Source organism: Carcharodon carcharias, chromosome 3 (assembly GCF_017639515.1).
Source record: "Carcharodon carcharias isolate sCarCar2 chromosome 3, sCarCar2.pri, whole genome shotgun sequence".
Lineage (NCBI taxonomy): Eukaryota > Metazoa > Chordata > Chondrichthyes > Lamniformes > Lamnidae > Carcharodon > Carcharodon carcharias.
In genome coordinates, this window is record NC_054469.1 from 80,196,689 (window position 1) to 80,223,944 (window position 27,256).

At 38.9% G+C, this 27,256-nt stretch overlaps 1 protein-coding gene across 6 annotated transcripts in view; it reads left to right on the forward strand.

Moving 5' to 3' along the window:
* tbc1d5 (TBC1 domain family, member 5) overlaps positions 1–27,256 on the forward strand; it is a 554,754-nt gene that overhangs the window by 8,908 nt on the left and 518,590 nt on the right. Inside the window, exon 1 of one of the 6 annotated variants that reach the window (XM_041183653.1) lies at positions 6,650–6,700. The exons of 4 other annotated variants lie outside the window; for them this stretch is intronic. The gene's annotated coding sequence lies outside the window, so the exon portion shown is untranslated. Of the gene's footprint in view, positions 1–6,649; positions 6,701–22,932; positions 22,955–27,256 lie in introns of those variants that run through there. One more of the 6 variants, XM_041183655.1, reaches the window with a different exon arrangement.

Consider the following 27,256-nt stretch of genomic DNA (forward strand, 5'->3'; position numbering starts at 1 on the left):
TTGGGCCAAGTACTGGTAAATGGGATTAGGTAGGTAGGTCAGGTGTTTCTTACACGTTGGTGCAGACTCGATGGGCCGAAGGGCTTCTTCTGCACTGTGATTCTGTGATTAAACAGTGCAGACATGAAACTAAGAATACTTTGCTAGAAGAGAGATCAGATCTCACAAAAATATAAAAGATTGTGAAATATAAAGTAAAAAGTAATCATAAATGTCAAATAGAATGTTTTCATCTAAAGCATTCATCAGTATCTTGCTGCTATACTTTATTTTATGATGCTGCTAATGCTGCTGGGGAAGAAAATACAGCATTTGTCAAAAAGAAAGTCAAGAAAAAATTCTTTACATAGTGAGTTTAGAACATGGAATGCTTTGCCACTGGGAGTTATTCAATCTCTTGCTTCCAATTCTACAACCACCTCCCACCTCCAATCTCCATTACAATTTTTCTCCCCTTTTGCAACTGACATCACTTTGGACTGATATTCTGCAAATTCTGAGATTAGAATGTACATTAGATGGCAAGTTTTTAAAATTTTGGACCTTATCCAGGTGTATACAAGAATTGTGGGAATGGGAGTAGCATTAAAGAGTGGATTTGGGATTTATGGAAAGGTAGGAGTTTTTAAGTGGTATCATTTATAAAGTAAAGTAACAGCTTCTTACAAGTAACTTTAAAGGCTCTTTCCAATGTTAAGTAATGAATGTGGAGAGGATGTTTCATCTTGTGGGAGAATCTAGAACTAGGGGTTACACCATGTGGACTGCAGCGGTTCAAGAAGGCAGCTCACCACTTTCTCAAGGGCAATTAGAAATGGGCAATAAATGCGGGCCTAACCAGTGACACCAACATCCCGTGAAAGAATATAAAAAACGAAACATCATGATTTTTGTACACTTGAAAATATTTATACCTCGATTGGATGCTTTTTTTAAGAAAGATGATAAACTGAATAGAACATTTGCTGTGAAATGATCATATTTCTACTATTTTTGTTTATGTTTGTGAAAGTTCATACAGCAATTTTAACATCTCTGCAAAGTGACATTTTGCAGCGTTTGAAAAAATGACAATGTAAATCTGGAGTTAGGTGCTGGTTCGCATCTCACTTGAGGGAATCTTTGGAGGAAGCAGTCTGACACTAATGGGTTTGACTTGCTGAAAAAGAAATTCTTAAAAGCTTTTCATCTTTCACTCATCAGGACAATTTTCAAGAATACCAATTGTAAAGGGAACAATAATTTATGCTGTATGAGAAGGGAATGCTGGTTGTTTGGCAAGAGGACTCTCGTGCAGGTGTTGCCATGGGGAATGCATCAGTTGATGGTGGCTGACAGTTAACTGCCAAGCATTGTTTGAAATTTAAAAGAGGAAGCTTGACTCTGATTGGCCAAGGCATTGGCCTGAGGAATGAACCAGCAAATGGCAGTCACTTATTTTGTTCAACTGGAACAGACTCAATGTGCATACATGTTCTTTCTGTCTGCAAAGAACAGGGCCCTGTGTATTAATGTATGTAGCTTCCAGGGCACACAAGCGTGCCACACTCTGAGCCTGACTGATAATCTTAAATTGGTTGTCAGTGTAATTCTTAGCACAGTGAGGATTATTTAGCAAATGCTGTCCAATCGTGGAATCACATCTAATGTTGGACACTCTTTTGAGTTTTGTAAGCACAAACTGGTTGGGTACAGTCTGTACCTTGCCTGTTTCCGACAGCAGAAGGGACATGCTGTTTGATATGATCACAGTCTTTGGGACATATGGCCTACATACCTAGCATCATTCTGGCACTGAAATTCATATTCCATATTATTCATTTTGTGATAGGCAGAACATCTTTTTGGCTTGACAGCAGCATCCTGTTAGTGGTGAATACCACTCATTTGTCAGTTGGTCTCGCAGTGTGGCGCATTTGCATGTACTGGATACCTTGGTCCGTCATCAGTGGAAACATTAAAACACTTTGCCCTACTGGAAACTGTGATGCACTGAGCACATTGATTAGGTTGCTTGAAATTAATTTGCAGGGAAGTAATATATTCCTGAACTTCCAAGTATTTCTTTTAATCTTCCTAAAATACATAAAATGCATACTCTTAATGTTTAAAAGGAAAATAAATTTTCTGTAAATTTGTAAATGCAACTTGCATTATGTTGGTTTGATTGTTTGTATTAACTCTCTGCTTATTGTTTAGCTTTATTTGGGGAATTATTTATGCATTTTATTTGATTATTAAATTATTTATTTTATCATTTATTCATATTGCCTCATTTTTAAATTATTTATGTCTTAATTTTGATATTTACAAAGGCCCTGATACTGCTGCACAACTTTTTTTTGTATTGTAATGGTGTACTGAATGAGAATAGTATGTCCTCTAAGACTGCAATGCTGCAGTTCGGAATGGTGTATGCCAGCTGCATGTCATGAATGCAGCTATTATTGCTGATGGATTATACTGAATTTCTCATTTTTATTTAGATTTTGACATTTTATTATTTTTTACACGATTTCTATAATTATTTTCCCAAATCAAGCACTATTATTATGTTGGTTGTAAATGATTTTTAGCAGTTTGGTTCTAGTGCTGGCCTTTCTTGCATGATTCCCATTGACCATCAACTCAATGGAATAGAATGATATGTAGCAATAAAGAAGGAAGAATGTTCAATTACATAGCACTTTTGGAACCTCAGGATTCCAAAATACTTTAAGCGTAGTCACTGTTGTAAGGTAGGGAAACATAGTAGCCAATTTGTGCACTATAAATCCCACAAACACTAATGAGATAAATGACCACCAATTTTTTTTTCTGTTAATTTTGGTTAAACTCCCAGTTTGTTGGATGCAGAAGCAGATCAAGCTGGCCTGTAAGACAACAAAATTCTTTTTTGTATGCAGTTGCGACCTCTATGCATATTGGCAGCCCACTAAAATAAAGTGAATCTTTGGTTTATGGAATTGCCTTATCATTTTTCTCAAAAACATCTTAGCATTTCATAGGTTTATGTTTGATGCATTTGAGTCTGTGAAGAACAAGATCAAGTTCCCAGCAAAGTAATGCTAGATCAATGACTTAAACTTCCGACTGTTTGGCAGAAATCTGTTAGCATCATATGTTCTCCCATTGAGCTTCTTATCAGGTATGGAGAATTGGACAAAAGACCTGAAGTGAACATAGATTACTAAAGAAAACTAGTTAACTACTCTGGCACCAGTAAGAACCGTTTCCATTTAGCATCATCATCCTGGCCGGACGCTCTGAAGAAAGCGAGATAAATTTGTATTCTTAGACTTTCCTTTCTGGATCTAAACAGTCAATGAAGACTAAGTGGGTGGGGGGATGTCATATACCTAATTTTTAAAAAAATTCATTCATGGGATGTGGCTGGCTAGGCCAGCATTTATTGCCCACCCCTAATTACCCTTGAAAAGGTGGCAGTGAGATGCCACCTTGAATTGCTGCAATCCATGTGCTGTAGGTACACCCACAGTGCTGTTAGGGAGGGAGCTGTAGGATTTTGATCCAGTGACAGTGACGGAACAGTGATATATTTCCAAGTCAGGGCAATGAGTGGCTTGGAAGGGAACCTGCAGGTGATGGTGTTCCGATGTGTCTGCTGCCCTTGTCCTTCTAAATGGTTATGGTCGTGGGTTTGGAATGTGCTGCCTAAGGAGATTTGGTGAGTTTCTACAGTGGATGTTGTAGATGATACACACTGCTGGCACTGTGCGTTAGTGATGGAGGGAGTGAATGTTTGTGGAAAGAGTGCCAATCAATCGGGCCGGCTTTGCCCTGGATGGTGTCAGGCTTCTTGAATGTTGTTTTGGAGCTGTACTCATCCAGGCAAGTGGAGAGTATTCCATCACATGTTGCCCTGTCTGTGGGGACTCGTCATGGAGAGTCAGCCCTACAGTTCTGTAGGGCTCACCATAATTGCTAACTCTTTTTGAATCAGTTGGGTGATCCTCAAGTTAACTAGAAATGAGAACATAAACTAATATTCACTTCTAGGAAACTAATGTATTGTCAAGACTAACCATTCATCTTGGCTTCTGAAGCTAGCTGTTTGTTTAGAAACCATTGCGAAGGATCAGTATAGTGAAGGGTACTATTGGAAATAATGAGAAGTGCCTCAAGAGTGAACTTGAGGACTTACTTCATTCTGCTTAGGGTGCCAATGTGTGATTTAAAAATGAGAAGCAGTGAAACTCAGTTGGCCACCAGTCTACATTGTGTCTTAGGGCACTGTCTTTGTTAGTCCCTCGAAATGAGAATGACGTTTAACAGGCTTCATGATTCATGTGTCCTCTGCTGATTCAGCAGGCCAATTCTGGAGCCACAGGTCTTTGGGCAGAGTAGGCAGAGGTTCTTGAGCTAGGATTCTGCTCTCTCTCCTTCCGCTTTTGTTGCTTCTTTGCAGCAGAGTTTATACGGTTAGTTTTCAACTGTTGTGCCTTGTTGAATAAAGTGCTTATCATATGGCATGGTTTTTGGCAAGTTCCTCTTGCACGCTGATGTCAATCTGTTTCCTTTCAATGAGGCTATCACAGTGTCCTTAAAAATATTTTCTCTGTCCTCCCTGAGAGTGGATGCCATTGTTAAATTGCGAAAAGAGGATCTACTTCAGAATCAGATTATTTGTCATGTTTATGCAATGTGCAGGACAGCGGAGCTGATTTCGCACAAGTAAAAAGAGCGAGAAAAACTCCTTATTGCTTTAATATAATTCACCACCATAATATTATTGGTTGAAATTCAAGTGCTCTTGTGTCAGTTTGCATGTGGCTCTATTCTTGCACCTTCAGACCTTTCCCAAGCCAAGGAGGGAGGCCTATGTCTCCAAAGGAAGGTTATAACTGAATTTGTAAAAGCATTCTGCTTAGAATGTTGGTCTCAATCTGTTTGTTGAGCATTATCCTCATTTGACCTCCATTTTGGCAATGTGAAAGTTGCCAGCATCAACCCCATGTCGAGCAGGTTTCTTCTGAATCCTCCACGTTCATGGGCAGATGTGGCAATTAAGTTGCTTTGTTGTAAAGCAGTCTCTTTCAAAGATACCTAGAGGGCATTTTCTTTGAAAGCAAAACCTGTATTGTTCCTTGCTGGCATTTTTCTTTATTGATCAGGAATCTCAGCTTTCTTAGCATACTCCAGACATGCTGTAATTGTTTATTATGAACAGTTGAGCCATTTATCTACACGCAAATGTCAAGGTGATAAACTTAAAGTGCTATTAGGAATATTTAGGTGCTAACATTGTCAGATGAGGATGCATTGTACTATTGATGTACCTTCCCTACCTTTAAAAGTAGTGTTTTTGAGGAAAATGTTATAGCAATAACCATTTTTCTGCCGTTATTTATGATGACTTGGATTCCTTTACTTCTAGTTAAAACTTCTTTTACTGGGTTGGAATGGCCTGAAGAAAGATATTCTTTTAAACAGTAGGACCAAAAACACCTATGGAAATTAAGAGAATATGTTTCCTGATAGAGAGACTCCTTCATAAATCCAATTCGGCCATAAAATTTTAATTTGCTCCCTACAAGCAAATAACTGAGGCCTCTTCAATGCCAAGCAACACCATCTTCCCGCACTATGCCCATATCCCTTGACATCATTGGTATTTAGAAATCTATCAACCCCTGCTCAGAATATACTCAATGACTGAGCCCCCATGGGCCTCTGGGGTAGAGAATTCCAAAGATTCACTGTCCTCTTTAGTGAAGAAATTCCTCTTCATCTTGGTGGTAAATGGCCTGCTCCTTATTCTAAGACTCTGTCCCCCGGTTCTAGACACCCTAACCAGGGGAAACATCCTTCCTGCATCCACCCTGTCGAGCCCTGTAAGAATTTTGTACATTTCAATGCGATCACCTCTTATTCTTCTAAATGTTAGAGAATACAGCCCCAGTCTCCTCTCTCTCCTTATACAACAATCCTGCCATCCCAGACATTAGTCTGGTGAACCTTTGTTGCATTTCCTCTATGGCCAGTATATCCTCCCTTAGTTAAGGAGACCAAAACTGCACACAATACTCCAAGTGTGGTCTCACCAAGGCTCTCTACAACTACAACAAGACTTCCTTACTATGTACTCAAATCCCTTTGCAATAAAGGCAAACATAACATTTGTCTTCCTAATTGCTATTGCATCTGTATGCTAGCTTTTAGTGACTTATGAACAAGAACACTTAGGCCCCTTTAGACATCAAAAGATGAGAAAATTAAGGTTGTGCTTTCAGGTAATGCCACCAAGGGCAGCAAGCAGTTGAGAAAAAAGAAGGGGTCAAAGATAGATCCTTGGGGGATCCAAAGGAAATGGTGTGAGAACAAGAGAGGAAGCCATTGCAGGTGAGATTCTGGCTCCAATTAAATGGATAAAAATGGAACCAGATGAGAGCAGTCCTATCCAGCTGGATGACAGTGGAGAGGTGTTGGAGGACAATGATGTGTTCAACCATGTCAAAGGCTGCAGACAAGTTGGGAAGGATGGGGAGGGAAAGTCGCAGAGGATGTCATTTGTGACTTTGATAAGAACCTTTTCTGTACTGTGACAGGGATGGAAACCTGATTGGAAAGATTCAAACATGGAGTTCTGGCAAATATCTGAATGGAGTTGGGAGGTGACAACATATTAAAGGACTTTGGAGAGGAAAGAAAGGTTGTTGATGGGACAATAGTTTGCAAGGTGAGCCATGAGTTTTTTTTTGAGGAGAAAGATGATGACTAGATTTAAAGGTGAGGGGTACAACACCTGAAGAGAGAGAACTGTTAACAATATCGACTAACATGGGAACCAGGAGGGCAAACTGGGTGTTTAGCAGTTTAATGAGAATAAGGGGATGGGTACAGGAGGTGGTTCTCTTGGACATGATGAACTCAGAGAGGGCATACGGGGACATAGGAGAGAAACTAGAGAAAGACGTGAGTTCAGGGCTAGGGTGGTGGAGGAAGCATTATAGGAAGTTTGCCCAGGGGGGCTAGAGGCAGAGGAAGCTGACCGAATGGTTTCCATCTTAGTGACAAAGAAGTCCATGGGGTCCTCGCATCTAATTTTGGAGGTGAGGATGGAGGGGTCAAAAGAGAGGGGTTTAAGAGTATGGTATGTAGTAGAGAAAATGAGCCTGGGGTTATTTTTGCATTCCAAGATCACCCTGGAATAGTGAGCATTTGAAAGTCTTCAACATGCCAAAGGAGGTTCTTCCCTAAGCAGGGATCTCTTAAAAGTTTTGCTGTACACCACCAGGGAGACCTGACATTCTTAGCAAGACAGGCTAATTGATTTAAGCCGCAAATTTGCAGCATGAATGTAGTGGCATATAAACTGAACTTCATAGAATGTGAGCACTTAACTTATAAAGCTAATCTGTTACCTGATGAATCTTGTCAGTCCTATCATCCTTTGTGGTCTGGCTTTACAAAGAACCAACTCATATCTTCTGTAGATGTTTTGGTAATTATTGTATTTGTTCATTGGATGCGAGTGTTGCTGCAAAGCCAGCATTTATTCCTTATCCGTAATTGCAATTGAGAATGTGGTGGTGGGCTGTCTTGTTGACCACTGTAGTCCATTCAGTGTAGGTGTACCCACACTGCTTTTCGGTAAGCAGTTAGTGAATTTTGACCCAGTGACAGTGAAGGAATGGTGATATGTTTTCAAATCAGGATGATGTGTGACCCAACCCAGCTGTTGGGTGCTCCCATGCGCCTACTTCCCTTATTCTACAAGTTGGTAGAGTTCCTGGGTTTGGAAGATGCTGTCAAAGGAGCTTTGATCAGTTGTTGCAGTACACTTTGAAGATGCTATGCACTGGTGCCACAATTAGCTGGTAGTGGAGGGAGTAAATATTTAAGATGGTGATTGGAGTGGCAATCAAGCATGCTGCCTTGTTCCTGATGGTCTGGAGCTTCTTGAGTGTTGTTGGAGCCACTCTCATCCAGGCAAATGGAGAGTATTCTGTCACACTCCTGACTCGCACCTTACAGATGGTGGACAGGCTTTGGGGAGTTAGAAGGTGACTTACACTCCCCAAAATCCCCAGCATCTGACCTGTCCTTGTAGCCACTGTATTTATGAAGTTGTTTGTTAGGTTTCTGATAAATGGTGACGACCCCCCCCCCCCGCCCCCCAGATGATGTTGATGGTAAATTCAATGATGCTTTTACTTTTAACTTCTTTCATGGGATATGCACATCACTGACAAGGCCAACATTTGTTGCCCATCCCTAATTACCCTTAAACTGAGTGGCTTGCCATTTCAGAGGACAGTTAAGAGTCGCATGTAGACCAGGTAAGATCAGCAGATTTCCTTCCTTAAAGTGAACATGGGTTTTTACAACAATTGATGGTAGTTTCATACTGACTCTAGTTTTACATTCCAGATTTATTAATTGAACTTAAATTCCATCAGCTGCTGTGGTAGGATTCAAACCTGTATCCCCAGAGCATTAGCCTGGTCCTCTGGATTACTAGTTCAGTGACATTACCACTACACCATTGTCTCCCCCTGTTGAATGTTAAGGGTAGGTGATCAGATTCTTTCTTGTTGGAGATCATTGCCTGTTAATTATGTGGCACGAATGTTACTTTCTGCTTATCCGTCCAAGGCTGAATGCTCCCTGTGCCTTTTTGGATGCAGACATGGGCTGCCTCATTATCTGAGGAGTTATGAATTTAACTGAACAAAGTACAGTCATTAATGAACATCCCCACTTCTGACCTTATGATGGAGGAAAGGTAGACTATGGCTGTAATGAGCCCTCAAACCAAGTGGTCCTGGTGGAATTCGAACTGTGCATCAGTGAGCAGGTTATTGAAGTGTAGGTGTCATTTCATGGCACTGTCAGGGACACTTTTTATCACTCTGCTGATGATGAGAGAAGACTGATGGGGTGGTCATTGGCCAGAATGGATTTGTTCTGCTTTTTATGGACAGATCACACCCGGGCAATTTTCTTCTTTGCTGGGTAGGTGCCAGTATTGTAGCTGCACTGGTTCAGTTTTGCCAGTGGTGCAGCTAGTTCTGGGGCAGAAGTCCTCAGCACTACAGGATGTTGTCCGGGCCCATAACCTTTGCTGTATGCAATGCCTTCAGCTGTTTCTTGATCACATGGAGTAAATTGAATTGGCTGAAGACTGGCATCTGTGATGGTGGGAACTCAGGCAGAGGCTGAACTGTCTGATTTGCACTGCATTTCTGGCTGAAGATGACTTGTCTTTTGCACTGACATGCTACACTCTGCCATCATTAAGGATGGGGATATATTCATTGTTTGTGGAATCATGTAGCTCTGCCTATAGAGGATATACATTTAGTGTGAATGCATATCCTCTTCTGGCTGCTTTGTTACAGATGGCTCTGTGAATCTTAGCATTGTTGTGAACGCAGTGTCAGGTTTAGACTCTGGATCTGTTTACCATCCTTGTGTTGAGTGATGTACTTTCTGCCACTAGTTGTATTAGCACAGACTTTGTGAGGCAGGAAGGAAATTTCATAAGTCTTACTTACTTCAAGGACAGCAAACAAATGGATCATTGTAAGACAGATGCTATTAGTAAGGCTGTTGCAGAAAGTTTATGGAAGTTACTTTTTGGTCAGATAGAGGTGTTCAATTGGGAAATCTGTTTTCTTTAGTTAGTTGATAACCAGAGGGCACAAAAATTAAGTCATCACCCAAAGAATAAATGGAAAGGTGGGAGAATGTTTTATTTTGATTTTGTAGAGGCTTGTTAGGACATGGAATGGGGATGAAAGAAGTGTCTTTTAAAAGAGAAGTGAACATATATCTGAAAGAGCAGAATTTAAAAGGACATTGGATAAAGGGAAAAAAAAGTGAGAATAACTGGTTGACTCATTCTGAACTGTAAAATTTTGATTCTATTTCTTACAATCTAAATAATTTCATGTCATAAATTCAGTTTATGCATACCTCACTCAGACTCATGCAGTAAAATGTTTGTTTAAATATCAGTGTGCAATTGCAACAGAAGGGAGTATTCACTAATCTTTTCAAAACATGTTTCTTTTATGAGAGTCTAATCCCAGAGTTAACATTCTTTTCTCATTTAGCTTGTACTCCTCTTTCATTTGGCCTTTTTCTCTTAGTCTGTTGTTCCGGATTCAGATGTTTCACTTTCTGTGCATGTACTCTTCTAAGCACTTTGCCAGAAGAGATGTGCAATATTAACACCTACAGTCTGTTCAAAACCTCAGTGAAGGACTATTTAACCCAACTGCCTAGGCATTTGACTTAATCATGCATAGCACCAGTCTAGTACAGCATCTGTTTAGTAGGTAAACTCTCATCAGATCCATTCTTGCACTACATAAAGTAGTCAATTTAGTATTCTTCTTGAAACTTAAATGCTAAAATTTGTTTCATTAAATGTCCCCTACTACAGTTTATTACTTTAACTTATTGCCTGTGGTCATACTATATTATATGAGACTCTCAACCATTTTGCCTCAAATTTACTTGTTTTTTTACAGTATCTGTTTTATTTCATTTCTAATTGTAGTGTGTTAGATTAATAAAGAAGGGCCAGAAATTTCCGAAGATTTTGGTGAATTACTTTTGAAATAAATGTGAATATGTTGCTGCTCACATTACCTTCTAAAACTATTTTTGGTTTTGATAAAAAATATTGCTGGTTGCAAAATCAACACAGTTCATTTTTTTCATAACTTAATTGTCTTGATCTCTCCAGTTCTTAATGTCCTTGATTCACTTGCTTTTAAAGTAAACCTTTTGCAAGCTAATCATCCTATTTGTATTTAGTCATTAACTATTTTGTTTTCTTTTGGACCAACTGTGTTACTGCACTAGAGTGTGACTACAGAAGTAAAATTTTACAAACTTTTGCTTAGATTACCCTATTGACATTAACCTGTTGCTCAGTTTATACATGATTTTGAATATCTTTGTAGCCATTTCTAATTTGTATTTGCTTTCTTTGATGGACAGAATTTTGAAGGCAAAAAAGCCAATTGGAAGTAAAAAACAAGTAGTATAATTTCTTTTAGATTGTATTATACTTTGAAGAGAAAATAAAAGCCATGGACAAAGAAGACTTTTCAGCCCATCAAAACTTCTGGTATTCTGTCATTCAGATATAACGTCCAGCTGAATTTTGGATGCCAGTATTAGTTTTACCTTTCTTTTATCTTTGCTGTATCTTAAGAATGAGAAATATATATTTTCCATATGTATTTCATTCTTTGTGTAAAATTCCTTCCCTATTTTCAGAATTTAATTTTTCTCACTCAACTTAATCATAGAATTGTTACAGGACAGGAGCTGATCATTCAGCCCGTCGGGTCCATGCTGGCTCTCTGCAAAAGCAATGCAACCAGGTGTTCTCCCCTTTACCTGTAGCCTTGCAGATTTTTCCCTTGAAGTACATATATAATTCCCTTTTTGAAAGCCACAGTTGAATCTACCCCCACTCCCCTTTCAGGCAATGCATTCCAGATCGCCATAAGTCACTGCATGAAAATGTTTTTCCTCATGTCATGTTTGATTCTTTTGCCAATCGCCTTGAATCTGTGTACTCTGGTTCTCGACTCCTCCACCAATGGGAACTGTTTACCTCTATTTATGCTGTCCAGATCCCTCATGATTTTGAACACTTCTTTCAAATTTCCTCTCAACCTTTTTCCTAAGAAGAACAATCCCAGCTTCTCTCTGCCTTATATCCTCTGAATTTAAATTAAAATAAAATTGAAGAGAAATAATATTCTGGTTTTCATTTTAAAAATATGCTGCCCTTTTTCTAGAGAAGGAAGTGTAATTGAGGATAATATAGATACCAAGCAACACTGCTTGACTTTTCGGGGGAATGAATTTATACAAAAAGAAAATACTGCGAACGCTGACCATCTGAAGTGAAAACAGAAAATGCTGGAAGGACTCAGCAGGTCTGGCAGCATCTGTGGAGAGAGAAACAGAGTTAACGTTTCAGGTTAATGACCTTTCATTAGTGTTCTGTAAAATATGGGATCAACCGGTGCTATCCAAAGGAAGCCCATGCTACAATAATCGTGCACACACTCTGAATTGGGCAGCTGTAACGTAATGAAAAGAATGCCTAGTTTTAGCTAAATGAAAATTTCTCCCTCAAGATTTTAAGGTGCTCTTACATAGACTTGGAACTTTTTTGAAAATATTTTTGTTTGTTCAGTTGAGAGCAGTGGCTTCAAGTATAATAAAGGATTATATATTTTTCACCCTGACTGAACAGTAACTTGTTTCCTAAAGTAAATTTCTACTATTTTCCAAAACTATTCTTGACTAATGATTGGCACAGTTAATTTTGCCATGCTATGTGTCTTCCCAGCAGATATATATATTTAATAAAGTAATTGATGGCATTTATTAAGTGAATCCACCATCAGGCATTTTCTTCGCAGAAAATAGTTAAAATGCTTGATCTTTGGTTAAATAAGGTTTGTGTTAATATTTTTTGTCTGGCACTTCACTGAAGTATACAAGAATTAAACTCTTGTTAAAGAAAAAATAGCTACAAGAATGCAAGTGACAGGCAATGACCATCTCCAACAACAGAGAATCTAACCATTGCCCCTTAATATTCAATGGCATTACGATTGCTGAATGCCCACTATCAAAGTCCTGGGGGCTACCATTGACTAGAAACTGAACTGGACTAGCCATATAACTACTGTGGCTGGCTACAAGAGCAGGTTAGAGGCTAGGAATCCAGCGTTGAGTAACTCACCACCTGACTCCCCAAAGCCTGTCCGCCATCTACAAGGCACAAGTCAGGAGTGTGATGGAATATTCCCCACTTGCCTGGATGAGTGCAGCTCCAACAACACTCAAGAAGCTTGACATCACCCAGGAAAAAGCCTGCTTGATTGGCACCCCATCCACAAAGATTAACTCCCTCCACCGTCGACACACAGTGGCAGCAGCATGTATCATCTACAAGATGCACTGCAGAAACTCACCAAGCCTCCTTATAGCATCTTCCAAACCCACGACCACCCCCATCTAGAAGGACAAGGCAGCACTTAGGTGGGAACATCACCACAAGGAAGTTCCCCTCCAAGTCACTCACCATCCTGACTTGGAAGTAGATCGCCATTCTTTCACTGTCTCTGGGTCAAAATCCTGGAACTCCCTCCCCAACAGCACCGTGGGTGTACCTACAGCACATGGACTGCAGCCGTTCAAGAAGGCAGCTCACCACCACCTATTTGAGGGCAATTAGGGATGGGCAATAAATGCTGGCCTAGCCATCGAAGCCCACATCCCTTGAATGAATGTAAAAAATCAAAGGCTTTCAACACAAGAAGCTAGGAGAGCTGAACCTTTGTAAAATGCAGGTTTTATTAAGTCTCTATCCAAAACCACAAATGAAGCAATTATGTGCAGAACGTTTGGTACTAAAACTATCTAAAGTTTTATTTTTCCAAAAAGCTGCAAGGCAATAAATCTTTACTTATTTGGTAAAATAGGATGAACAGAATGCCGAATTTTAAGCATTCTTCAATATGAAAAAGCCACCCAAAATTGTTTGTGATAATGCATTATATGGCCAACAGATGCCGTAACAATGAGCTCATACATTATGCACGGGGAAAAAAAAGTCCTTTTTAGTGAGGCTTTGTTTTACAATTTATTTCATAGTTCCTTTAAAGATATAGTTGATTTATTAAATCAAGACCATCTACAACAGTAATGGATTTTGATATGTTTTTGTTGACATATTTTACATTATTTACGAGAAGATAGTGATGCATAATGGAGTTGAAATGTGTGGTAGTAACATTCCAAGTGAAATGTGGAGCTTTCTAATAAAAGGGTGCATGCTGGTTTATCAAACTTAGGGTTTGAAAGCATTGCTTCAGTTTTACCTTTTCTTCTTTAAGTGACCTGTATATCTGTAAGATGCTCTCTCGGAAGTCTTTTTTGAGGCTTGGGTCTTGTTTCTCTCCTGTGCATTTTCTCTGGCAATAGTATGGTGACAGCCAAAATTATAAGACCAGATAGTTTTTTTTGTAGTAATTGATGGTTAAGTATTGTCCAAAATGTCAGGGATGTCTTTTTCAAAACAATGTCATGGGTTCGCTAAAGCCCACCTGACGGGCAGATGCTATTAGTTGTAGATTAATTGTTTTTAATTGTATTCAGGTGGTGGGTATTAACTGAGGGTTCACCATGGTCTCACGGGGCACAGTGAGTGATATACACTGACCCTACAAAGGATAGAGTTCACGATGCTGAACACAGCCCCCGGAAATGCCGACTGGAGGATTGTCCGGGCCCCTGACTGCAGACTCACTGTAGGGTGTGTGGTTGGGGAAATTCTAGCCCCTGATTTAAAATAAAACACAAATAGCGGTTAAAAAAAAAATAAATAGGAACAGATTGCACTTTAGCTATATCAGCCATGGCTGAATTAATATTTTTTTGCACTCCCGTTGTCGTTGGCTGCCCCTCAATTTGAGGCTGACTGTCTACTCATCATTGCGAGTTTTTGCCATGGGTCGTTTTGTGACTGAGCAGGCCGATTCTTGACTCTCATATCTTTGGGTACAGGGAACAGGGTGTCCTATGAGGTGCTGGGATCCTGAGTGCAAGATTTGCTTCTTTCTCTTCCCTGCCACTGCTGTGCTTCATCATTAAGATGTTGAGATTTAAAGCACGATGCAGTTTGATGGGTAAGTTGCCACCATTCTGAACGATGGGTAGCAAGCTCCTCTCAGTCATTAAGATCAATGCTGCTGTTCTTCAAGGAGAGCTTCAGAGTGTCTTTGAAGTGTTTTCTTTGCCCTCCCCTGGCATATTGGCCATTTGAAAGCTGAGAGAACAGGTCCTGGTAGGGGAGATGGTTTTTGGTCATCTGGACATGGTGTCTAGTCCATTGAAGTTGATTTTGCAGAAATTTTGCCTGAATGCTTGTGGAGCTGGCTTCAGAAAGGACACTAGTGATTGTTTGACAGTCCTCCCATTGAATTCAGAGGATGCGTTGCAGGCATTGCTAATGGCATTTCTCTGGCACACTTGTGTCACTGATGTGTAGTCTAGGTCTCGCTGCAGTACAGGAACTTGGTGCCAACAGTTGCTCTGTGTGCTGGGACTTCTGTTGACTTGCGGAGACCTTTATTGTCAAACACTCACTTTAATTTGTGGAAGGCTGAATTGGCACAGCTGACTGATGTTTGATCTTGCCAGTGGTGGTTTTTTGAGAGAGGTGGCTGCTAAGGTGTGGAAAATGCTCAACATATTCCAGAGTTTCTTCCTTCGACATATGTGGGAGGTAGAATATTTGACAGACCAGGAGTGGGTTGATATAGTGGCTATGGTACCTCCATACATTAGAGTTGGCCACTCTGGTTTGATATATTCCTGGAAGCTTCTTCACATGTGCTTCTCCCTGCAACTGCTCTGCCACCCCAAACTCTCCCCATTGGTTGCCCAACATGTCTATTTAAGAGGCCCAGCACCTTCCCAGCCAATTGAAAAGTGAACAGACACTTCATTACCTGATTGGATGTCCCTTGATCATCAATCAAACCATTTTTTCATCCCCATTTCCAATATTTTTATTAGTGTTGAGAGAATATTTTCAGTGCCTTTGTGATTTTCCTTCTGGGTTGCTCTCAACAGTGGCCTGGAGATTCACCTTCAATTCTTGGGAACTTGTCATGGAACTATTAATGTATATAATGTTATTGGAAAGTATTTTTCTTTTAAAATAGAGGTTTAGACTGTGGGTGTGTCTTAATTGGATTAAAGCCAGCTAGTCTGGGTGCTTTGTGTACTAGATTTGAGATGTAAGAGATGTAGAGTGCATTTGCGTTTCTTGAACAGAGCACTCGAGATATGGGGTGAAATCTGGCACCTAGCTAGCAGAGACCAAGCAATATGTTTGTATTATTAATAAAATTGATACTATGAAAGGAGTTTTATTGTTAGAAGAGGTGGAGCTCAAAGAGTCTAGTGATTCAATGAGAATTTATATTCAATGAGCTGTGCTAGGTATAGCTTCAGCAGTTTTGAGAGTGCAGGGCAGAGACAATGTAAGATCAAAGCCTATAAGCCTACCACTGTGTCTGCAAGGAACCAAAGTGAAAGGAACCTCATTTGAATTTGTAAGGTGAAAATGCTTTGCCTGGTGTCTGCTTAAAATCTATGGGTTGTTGTTGCCTTAAAGGAGATTAGTTTGGGAATTTGTTAAAAGTTATGATGGTAATTTGTAGCCATGTGTATATACTTAACTTGTGTAAATTTAAAAAAAAGTGTTTCATTTTGTTTAATATATAACCTCTCAAGAACTGATGGTCTGATTCCTGAATTTAGAGTTGCATCTCGAACATATCACTTAAAAATATAGCTTATGACAGTTGTTTAATGCTTCCCTCTGGAATTTTTAAACAACTCAGCTTTACCAAAGGCTGTCTCATAACAGAACTCCAGGATGGATTCACTTCCTCCACCTTCCAAAAATATAAGCTCGTTGAAAACTCTGCTGCTTGCTTCTTAACTCGCACCACTTCTCTTTCGCTTATCACTCCTATGGTCGTTAACTTACATTGTGTCCTATTTAAGCATACCTTGATTTTAAATTTTCTTATCCTTGATTTCAAATCCTCTCCTTTTGACTAACCTCCTCCAGCCCTACAACTGTAAGAGGTATCTGCACTCCTCCAATTCTGACCATCTAAGCATCCCCAATTTTAATTGCTCCAACATTGGCGGCTGTACCTTCAGCTGCCAAGACCTTGAGCTCTCTTTCCTCCTTTAGGAGGCTCCTTAAAACTTAGCTCTTTGACCAAGTTTTTGGTCATCTGCCCTAATATCCCCTTATGTGGTTTGGTGTCAAAATTTGTTTAATAACGTTCTTATGAGGCACGTTGGAACTTTTTATTACTTTGAAGGTGCCCTGTAAATGCCAGTTGTTCTATCTACTGAGTATCACCTGATAGTGCAAAAAGTAAGTCACTTGTGGCTTGAGCAATTGTTGTTGTGCTGAATCACAGCACACATAAAAGTGCTGAACACTGTACTGAAAAGTTTTAGAAATTAGAATTCCCCAAGGCCATGCTTTTTGCCACACCAGAAAATAAATGTTACACCATCAGAGTTTACATCTCTTTTTGAACAATTTTAAACCTATCACTAGAAACTGTACTATTGTGGTATTTCAGTTCCACCTTACAATATAACTAATGGAATATTGGGTGTATCGTTGCAGCTTAGGTCATAAAAAATACTCATGTCTCTGAAGCCATTGGATTTCAGTTTTCATTTTTAAAAAAGTTTGTTTGAATAAAGTGATCGCCAATCAATGTACCAAGGGCACCCTAGAGCACATCACCACCATGCTGTGTTAACTCAACGTTATTACAATTATACAGCTCTTCCTTGAGGCTTTTCCCTGCCTGGCTGATGCTCTGTAACTACAAAGATGAAAAAATAAATATTTTTATCAAAAGCTTCCATCTCACTGAGGAGGTTTAAGGACAACAACCTGCTCTGAAAACTCTGCTTGCATTTTGACAGCTGTGACAAATTCCAGCAGAGCCGCTGAGGCAATCAACAGCGTTCTAAATTGAACAACACATTTTGAAAGAAGTCAATTTGTCATATCTCCCAATGTTGGCGGATAGACCCTTTTTTAAAAAAAAAAATTACAGGATCTGCACCTTGGCCAAAACTAATCAGTTCTTCCTTGGGACATACCCTACCAGGTTTCATTGAAACCCATCTTTTAGTTTGAGAGAGATATTGTTTACAGACAAATAAACTAACGGGTGAAAACATTACCTTTGCCTACTTTCAGTGGCAGAGGCAATAAATTCTAAAATGCAATGTAAGTAAAAAGTACCAGCTCAGATTCTGTTTCTTAAAGTGACCTGGTGAACTGGATCTACAAATCTGCAGCAAACCCTTTAAAAATTCATTTTGATGTCCTCATAACCTTGGAACGTCACTATAAAATCATCTCAGCTCCCTCTGTTCTAATGAGAACAATCTCAGCTTCTCCACATAACTGAAATTCCTCATTCCTGACTAATCTTTGGCTCTTTATCTACATGATGACCCTTGCTTATTATGGATTATTGCACGATATTGTGGCCTTAATGGACTTCTAGCTGAGGAGTGATGATACCTTCCTCCTAAATGAAGCCTCCCTGCCTGGGTATGCCTTTCACCACGTGCCCTCATTCAGACCTTCGAGGTGGTATGGTTCTTATCACCAAATCACACCTTGGCTCATGCCTCTCCTCTCTGGCACCTTCTCTTCCTCCTTTGAGCATCTCACCTTTTTCCACTTCTGTCTCCTCTCATTTAAAATCTTACCCTCTGCTGCCCACTCAAATATCATAAAAATGTACTGACCAAAATATTTTCACAGCTTTCCTCCCTCGGTCTCTGCAATAAGCAACTTCTCATCCTCAGTGATCTCAACATCCAGCTCAATTCATCATGCTCTCACTTCTGTGAATTCACTGCCCTCCTAGCCTCCCTTAATTAGCCCCGCCATATCAACTCTGCAACCACATTCACACCCACACCCTTGACCTTTCCACCTTGTGTGCCAATTGCAGGGCCATCTCTGATCATTTCATCCCATTGCTCTCCTCTCACATCTCCAACCCCGCCCCCCCAACCCTATTTGATAACGCTCCTGTGAAATGCCTTGATATTTTAATACAATTGAGGTTCTATATAAATAAAAGTTCTTGAATTTAAAATATCCATTTTAGTGGAACACATCAACACCAGGTTACACCTGTTCTGCCAAACAAGATGAACTTGGTTTACTAATCCCGAGGCCATAAATTTGAGAAGTGGGTGGGGAGCTATTTTCATGTAAGTTAAGATGGCACCTTGATGAGTGGATTCTGAAAGTTGGGTTGATTTTACTCAAAATCTAATAACCAGTTCTCCATAGAGCTTTCATTATTTCATAGGGCTCATTCCAGCCTGATCTAGGTAATATTTTTAAATAGGGGGTTATCATCCTCATGTCAGCTAAAACCATTCTGCTTAATCTGAAGCTGCTGAATTCTTGCTTAGTAGAGTTGAAGCCTTTTGGAAAGCTTGTAGGTTTTCTAGAACAATAATTAGTCAAGCTGCTTATATATTTCTGGAGGGAAATAACTTATTTTCTGATCAAAGTGTGGGATATCAGAAAAAAGATGTATTGATATTCCTTATCATATCTTTCATAAATGTCACAAAGTGCTGCATTTACAATGAATTACTTTTAAATGGAGTAACTGTTGTAGTCAGTTACCACAACCAATGTGCATATCACAAGATCCGCAAACTGCATTGGGTAAATGACCAGTTGATCTATTTATGTGGTTTTGATTGAATGGGGAATGTTGGCTCGGACAATGGGAGAACTCATTGCTCTTTTTTTAAGTTGTTCCAAGAGATCTTTAAGATCCACCTGAAGGAAAGAAAGAACTTGCATTTATATGAAACCAGTTATATTCTCAGGACATTTGGAAGTGATTCTCAGCTAATGTATTTTTGAAATATAACCACTGTTGCAATGTTGCCAAAATCAAGGTTCTGTCCATTCTTCAGCTATGGGCAGAGGCAGAACCTCGGATTTACTTTCATTCTGCTGAATGAAATATAGTGTCAATTTTGCATCCAGTGCCTAGAACCAACACTCTCAGGTTAGGTAAGCAATGTATCAGGATATATTTACCTGTCCTGGTGCAAGCATTTCAACTGAAACTACCCACAGTTCCATTTCCAGCCCCTTTCCTTGTATTCTTTTGTAGTCTTCTGAACTACTTTTTTAATCCCCTTTTAAATGATTTAATGTTCCCACTTGTGGAAAAGCATTCCATATGTTTATGAGCCTCAGCATGAAAATAATTGCCAATCAAGTGGGCTGCTTTCTCCTGGGTGGTGTCGAGCTTCTTGAGTATTGTTCAAGCTGCACTCATCCAGACAAGTGGAGATTATTCCATCATACTCCTGACTTGTGCCCTGTAGATCAGGCACAGGCTTTGGAGAGTCAGAAGGCAAGCTACTTACTACAGAATTCCCAGCCTCTGATCTGCTTTTGTAGCCATAGTATTTTATGGCTGGTCCAGTTAAGTTTCTGCTTTCCAAGATATTGATGATCAGTGATTTACTTAGTTTGTAAGGCACAGGCTTGAAGGGCTGAATAGCTCCTTCTGTGTTGTAACCACTCTATGATGAAATGAAAGATTTCTGAAATCTGTGAATCAGGGCAACAACTGAAGTGATATTTGTTGATAAAGGCGGAACGCAAATTATTATTGGTCATATTGTGAAAAGATTAGTTTAATGTGAAGCATCAGTGAGGCAAATCGGTTACCGGCATGCATTTGGAAAATGTTGAATTGCAATTCAGAACAAGCTGTTAAGCAGATGAATAGGAACACCGATTCTATAGTATAGGGTACAGTTCTTAGCAGTCTAACTCAAAAACAATATTAAATTAGAAAAGTTTTAGGGAAGGATGATTCCAAATCTTGGCAGACTGAATTATGACAGGTTCAAACAACAAATTTTTTAACCAGGAAGAGAGCCTATGGGAGATATATAAAAATAAGTCTTTAAAATAATCAAAGATTCTGAAGAGGTTAAAGTGAGCAAGCTTTTGAACTTAAACAGCAAGGTAAGTTCCCCATGTTTGTTGAAGTAGCCAATGAGCAGTTATTGTTTGGGGGTAGGGGAGGGGTGTGCAAAAGTGGCAAATTCATCATAGAATAATCATAGACCCTAGTTAGAGCAGGTTTGGTGAGCTGCAAGGATTCTCTGCTTTTAAAACAGAAAGTGTTTCACACTAGCAGCCCACACATGTAGAATTTGACAGCACAAGTAGGCTTATTGGTATTGTGCTAAGGGTTACAATTCAGTATAAATTGTAATGTTTTCTCCTTTCTTCTTAATGCTACCGTTAATCCTATGAGAAGTAAGATTGTGAATGTAGGTTGAGACAGAAGTTCAAACTAGACATCTTGCAGGAAGCCCAGTTGAGTAAACAATTAATTTAAATGCCATTCTTACTTAAAACTTGAAAAACTTATTTCTATCCTACATTTCTACCAGCCTGAGCAAATTTGTTAAAAGCTGAAAACTAATTTTGAAAAATAGTGTGGAGAAATTCTTCTCAGATTGCTATGTCAAAAATGTGGCTTTTGCTTAGGTTTGTTTCTCAAAGACGAATTTAAAATCTGCTCTTAAGGTTCAGTATTTAAAAGCTGCTCTGGAGAGTGACTTCCTCAAACATAATTCCTTTTCTAAATATTTCTTTGTTTTTTGTAGTAATATTTGTGTGTATCAAATTTTCAAAAGTTAAAACCTAAGGTATACAAGTTTCTGTAGTCATATTTGCCAGCTCACCACCTAAGTCTGGTTGGAGGTACCTAATGTTGATGATAAAAGATCTGCACAAATGTTTCATTTTCTAGGCAAATATTTCTTCTCACCTAATTTTAACAGTAAGATGGGATATTGCTTCAGCTGATTTGAAGGCTGTAAAATTAATTTTGAAGCCATATTACTACCAAAGAGATTGCTGCAAAACACATGGGTTGGCTTCAGTTCTAGCTTTTGGGTGTAGTTATTCATAAGTGACATGCAGTGGGTGCTGATGCACATATGCACTGTGTGTGGCTTTTCCAAAATCGATAAATAGATTATCTCAAATTAAAATTCTGTGAATCTAAGTCTTAATTGCTAAAATCAAATTGTTTTATTTGATTAGATCTTTAAGCCTGTGTAACTTTTCCAATTTCAAATGTGAATGTTTCAAATATACAATATAAAAGACAAAACTGAAAATGAGAGTGAATTTTTGCACTCTGGGCCTATTTCTTAAATATAGATTTTTAAGCAATTGAGGAGCTTTGCTGTACTAATCGCACTATTTCCACAGCTTTTGATGCAGAATTATTTAAAGCTAATCAGGAACAGCAGCATATTTTCCTCAGCATCATCAGCTTCAATGAAATTGGCAGCTTTCCAGGTGGCTATATTAATACATTGATAGAATATTGTATAGAATATTTTGTGCTTTTGGTGTGACTACTTAACCTTTAGATACTGTTAAGTGGGGGAAAAAATCCCTTTGTATTGTATTTTAATGCCATGAAATACCCACCAGAGTTTAATGCATTTTGGATCCATAGAGAAGAATTAATGATTTGAAGACACTGACTCAGTAAATTATTTATTCTGGCCCCGAGGAAGCTGAGTGAAAGACTAATAAATCATTTGTGGTGCTACTGGTTGTCACTTCCAATTATTTTAGATGGTTTTGTGATAAACTACAGCACCTGCTAGACATCCCCATTCTATCCCTTGGTGCTTACAATTCAGCTTGTTTTGTGATTGTCAAAGACAAGTTTCTTAGAATTATTCTATCATTACAAAAAATATTCTAAGCTTTGGCTCTGCTTAAATTCTACTTCCCCTGGGGACTATGAGTACTGAATTCTTGAAAGATTACCATGAGAAACTGTTTTAAGGAAGTGTGTTCATATGTTTTACAAAAATAGTAATCTTTAATGATATGCAGTGGAACAATGTTCAAACTTTGCAAGCTTCAAATGAAATGTGATATTTAAAGGCAAATCAAAAATTAGAAAAGAACATTTTTAAATGTTCTATTTAATTAGATAGGCATTTTTAGAAAGCAAACTGCTTAGTACTTCATGAGTAGTAAGTTAATTTTATAGAACTCACTTAAAATCAAGAAATAATCTCAAATTAAAATGCAAATAGATTGGAATTTTTGTGTTCAGATGTAGTTTTCTGAATCTTGGTTGTATGAAACTTGTTGACATTGATTTCAAGTAGACAAAGACAAAATTTGCCGGAAAAATCCAGCAGGTCTGACAGCATCTGTGGAGAGGAAGACAGAGTTAACGTTTCAAGTCCGTGTCATGTGACTCTTCATCAGAACTCAATTCAAGTATGATTCAATTGATTTCAAATAGCACTGTGTAACTGATAAAAACATGAGAAAAGGCCATTGCGCCATGAAGTCTGTTCTCTCTAAAGACTGTTGCTTTAATGTAACTCTATACAAATCACTTGGTCTTCTGAGGCATGTGACCAACCACCAACCGTGAAAGCTCTTAGAAGATAAAGCTTTGTAAAGTTGCTTCTGATTTCTGTTGGTGCTTGGTTTGATGTGAAGTGCCATCCTAGGTGTCATCCTATTTTGGCATATCTGATCTTGGCACAAGGTAGACAGGGAATTGATAATTCACTGTTAACCACAAAATATTCTTTAAAACAAATGACAATATCTGTTGAAACTTAAAATAATTGATTGTAATAGTCTTAAAAAATAGTTATGGTGTTAAGTCTTTTACAATAAAAGCCTTTCCAGTCCTCAAATTTTCAACTTGCATTTCAAATACTAAAATATTTGCGAAATTGTCACAGAAATTCTTCAGTTCAGTTTGAGTCTTCACCTTCCATCATTTCCCCTTACGCCCAGTAGGAACTTCGGTTTTTGTATTGCAACATGTTTCATCTTTGAGGTTTTTTTTTACTGACCATTTCTTGACACATTTACTAGACTGATTTTAAGCCAGACATTAGAAGACTCATTTAATCAGAAAGCATCAGCCTTTATGAATGTTTTGCATTCTTTATAGATTGCTGTTCTCACTGAGTTAGCCCTATATTTTTCTTAAGATTAATTAGAGGTTATAGTGTGGGCAAGGGGAGGGTTTGGTTGGGGAAAGTGGACACTCCCACTGAGGAAAAAATGGAAAGCAGTTTGTATGGGATTTCCCCAGGAAATAGAAAAGATGCTTTTTTTTTCCAAAGAGTTTTTTTTTCTTATTGCTTGAAATTAGGGATATGTAAGTAAATCTCTGCATTTAATATGGGTTTACTTTTAGTGTCCATAAGATATATGAATTATGAGAATGAAGTTAAGAAATATGTGAAGTTTAACATTTATCAAGTATATCCAACAGTACTATGTTATCTATCCTACCTAAACATGCATGTTTAAATCAGGACTTTATTCACAAGGTGGTTATAGCCCTTTCAGAACTTTTTGTTTTGTTAATGTGAACAATGTTTTTAATTCACATTATAAACAAATGAGAGAGAGAGACAGCTGAATGGAATACATTAGAGAATGAGACTTGCTTCTGAATTGTTCCTAGCTTTCCAATAGCTGGTTTTCTCTTTAGCTGTGTCTGTTGGTTATCTCTCTGCTCTTGTATTTGAAGAACCACAGCTAATATAGAGTGTACATGATTTTGATTTCAAAGCTATTTTTGAAAAGAATTGTATTTCTTTCTTTCTCGATTGTTGCTTTATGCATTGAAAAAGTCAGATTGTCTTTATTACTTCTGATACTGGTTTTCATGCATGCTCACCACTTGCTGAATGGTACATTCTACACTTCTTTTGTGATTTGTTACTATTTTTAATGAGTAAAACAACTTATGCTTATATAATGTCTTTAATGTAATGAAACATCCCAAGGTGTTTCACAGGAGTATCATATAAGTATGGCACTGAGCCACATAATGAGATATTCAGTCAGATGACCAAAAACTTTAAGGAGTGTCTCAAAGGAGGAAATTGAGGTGGAGAGATGTAAGGAGGGTATTCCAGAGCTTGGGGCCCTAGGTAATTGAAGGCATGGCTATCACTGGTGGAGTAATTCAAATTGGGGATGTACAAGAGGCCAGAATTAGAGGAGCGTAGATATCTTGCAGGGTGTGGGCCTGGAGAGGATTTAGAGATAGGGAAGGGCAAGGCCATGGAGGGAATTGAAAACACGGATAAGAATTTTAAATTCAAATGCTGTTTAACCAAGAGCCAGTGTATGTCAGCGAGCACAGGGATGATAGGGAAACGGGATTTGCTGCAAGTTAAGACTCTGCAAGTAGCAGAGTTTAGGTTGACCTCAATTTTATGCAGGATAGAATGTGGGAGACCAGCCAGGAGTGAAATGCAGTGAAATAGTTGAGTCTAGAGGTAACAAAGACTTGAATGAGTATGAAATTTGAAGACAAATTGGTGCAACTTAAAAACTTGCATGCCTGATGCCAAGTAGAAGACAAAATGATTAGTCTTTTTAAATGTTAAATCTCCCATCCAAGAAAATTGTGTTTTATAATAAGGTGGATACAGTATGGTTGTGACCAAAAATAAAAAGAATGCTTGAAAGCAGTGGAGCTGTCACTGAGGCTTGATTTATTGTTATTTATTTTGTTTAATTTGTTGATGATGTCCTGTACCTGAAGCTGCATTAGATATATTTATCAAAATGTATTTAATTCACTAATTTACTGTTGTTGCACTTCTGCTAACGCCCGATACATTTATGCAGGACACAAATGTTGAATTCATTAATTCCCAATTGGTCTGCTTCTGCCAAAGCCCGCTCATTTGTATTGAGGGTGGATTGACTTATTAAATCAATTATCTGCTGGCCACATTTATTATTTATTTAATTTTTGATTACTGTGCTGCTCCTGAAGCCCGTTGGAATAGATTGAGCCTGGATTGACGTATTAATATAAGTCCTGGCTGGTGTGCTTCTCTTGAAAGCTGATTTTTAAAAAAATTAGTCCGCATTTATTTTTTAATACCTACTGGAAACCCTGTATACCCTTGACACACAGCTGCATTTAGATTGCATTTAATTCCCAACTGATTGGTTGAAATTTGTCTTAAATTTAAAAGTTAAATTACCTGTATGTTCCAGTAATTTTTCAAAAATTAGAAAATACAAGTTTACAAAATAGCTAACATTTAATGTCAAGAAGAATAGTCCTGGATGCGGCTGGGAGATGAAGTTTGAGTTACTCACGCTGGATTTTATGCCCATTTGCTGGTGGATTTGAATGCAGAGGGCACGTAAGATCCAGCTGGTGGCTGTCCCGCCTGCCCCCTAACTGTGTGAAATTTTATGGGGGCAGGGGAGGCATCAGCCAGCCCTTGGATCTGTTGAGGCTCTTAGGTGGTTAAGGGCTTTGTTCAGCTGCAGGCAGAATTTTATCCATGGTGGAGGTGGAGGCTTATCCCATGTGGGAAGTATGTCAGCTTTATTGCCCGAGCTGGTGTTCGGCCAGGGTGGGCAGGACTTCCTTTGCAGGTTCCCTGGGCCATCAAAAGCACCTCCCTTCCCAAAAGCCCCCACTCTCTTGAATCTGGCCCCTCGGCCCCCCTCACCCTCCTCACTGAGACTCTTGACCCTGGATTTAACAGGGCTCCTTTGTATGCTGGGACTGCAGAGCTGCCAGCTATCTGATTGGCTCTCCAGGCAGGACTTCCTCCCATAAAGGGGCGAAAGTCTCACCTTAAAGCAGCTGACAGTGCTTCCAGTGCGAAATTGCTGTGGGGCAGCTGCCAAGATCATGCCCCTTCCCCACCTGGCAGGGAGGAACAGCAGCGGCTCTAAAATCCAACCCTTTGGCTCTGGCAATAGCAGACTGAGCAGCATATATTATGAGTAGCTTGAGAATTATAAGCAGGTATGATAAAGGAATGACAAAATCTTGACAGAGGAAGTAATGATGACAAGTACACACCATTGCATGACTTGTACTTGAAATATATCTCCTGGGGTCTTGGTCAAGGTAAGTCAGTGGATATGGTGCTCCAGGACATGTGTATAAGTTATGATGTTTAAGCCATGAAGGCATAACATCAAGACTGCCGATTTACAGTGACCAGTTAAGCCCAATTCCATTACTCTGGAATTTTATTCTGGTGCTTTGGAAATTGAATTGCATATCCATTATTCTGTAAAATGTAATTAATGGATATTTATTCCTGTGATGTTTAACTCCTTACAATTTTTATAACTGAAATTACCTTGGTTTTTTGGCAGCATTGCAGAATGACTTTGGGGCTTGGCAAAACTTGGATAAAGGCCCTAGCTTTGATAGTACTGAAGTGGGGCTGCAGCAGTTTAACTTGGGGAGATCCTTTAATCTGGAATTGCTATAAAGGTGGAATCAACAGTTTAGCAAAATCTGGAAGATGAATCATGTGTCTGTGATGTATGGCTCCCTGGTGAATTTCTATTGTCTATCAGCGGAGAGGTGAGCTGCAAGGAATAGGTCTTTTTAAACTCAAATGCTGGAGCTTCATTGTGTGACCTGAGAAATACAATGCTTTGTGAATTGATTCATTGTTAGCTCTAAACACAGTCGTGATGTGGCACTCTGGATTCTGTGTATACCATGTTTATGAACATATAATTTCTAAATCATAGTGGAAGAATACAATA